Here is a 998-nt window from a genome sequence, read left to right on the forward strand (position 1 = left end):
TTTTAGTGAAAGTTCAAATCGAGCCGTTCGATTGGACGACAGAAGAGAACATGTGAGAAAATAATCCCAGAAAGTCAGTCAGAGACGCACAATCATCACAATCATCACAATCATCACAATTATCACAATCATCACAATTATCACCACAATTGTTCAGTTTCAGCAGCAGATCCGGCCTGTGTGTTCATGTGTGTGATTGTGTTCATGTGTGTGATTGTGTTCATGTGTGTGATTGTGTTCATGTGTGTGATTGTGTTCATGTGTGTGATTGTGTTCATGTGAATGTGTGTGTTAGTGTGTAATTTAAAGCTTGTTTGTGTGTTTGTGTTTCCGTGTGGGACAGCTGGACCGTCTGACTCCGTTGTGACATCTGGGAAACCCGCCGGTTCGCCGCCGCAGACGCCGGTTGATGTCGCTATTTAAATGCAAATGTGTGTGTGTGTGTGTGACAATGTGAGTGTGTGTGTTACACTCACATTGTCACACACAATAAAGACAGAGGAGTTTCACACACACAGCGCTGTGAATAACAGAAAAAAATCGAATTTTCTAAATAATATAATAAAATAATTTTCTAAAATATAAAATAAGAAATAAAAGTTGTTTTTGTTTCTGAAATTATTATTTCTTGATTTAATTTTCTTTGTTTACAATTTAAAAACACATTTATAAAAATAAACATTTTTAGGAACTCTGACAATAATTCTGAATTTTGTCTTGTGTTTCTTCATCGTCTCTCCGTGGATTTCCTTCGTTCTGATGTTTGTTCCTGTCGGGACGGCGGGAACCAGCAGATCCGGAGGAACGTTCCGGACTCCCAGACTGGAAAAAAAAACAAAATCCCAGTGAAAGTCGGTCAAACTGAGAGTTTCTTTACAGAATTTAAATCCGTTTTCACTCTAGAACTACGTTTTCTTTCAGGTGTTTGTGAACTCCTCTTCATCCCCTTCCTCCTCCTCCTCATCCTCATCTTCATCCTCCTCCTCCTCTTCATCCTC

The sequence above is a fragment of the Oryzias melastigma genome, linkage group LG19 (assembly GCF_002922805.2).
Source record: "Oryzias melastigma strain HK-1 linkage group LG19, ASM292280v2, whole genome shotgun sequence".
In the NCBI taxonomy this organism is placed as follows: domain Eukaryota; kingdom Metazoa; phylum Chordata; class Actinopteri; order Beloniformes; family Adrianichthyidae; genus Oryzias; species Oryzias melastigma.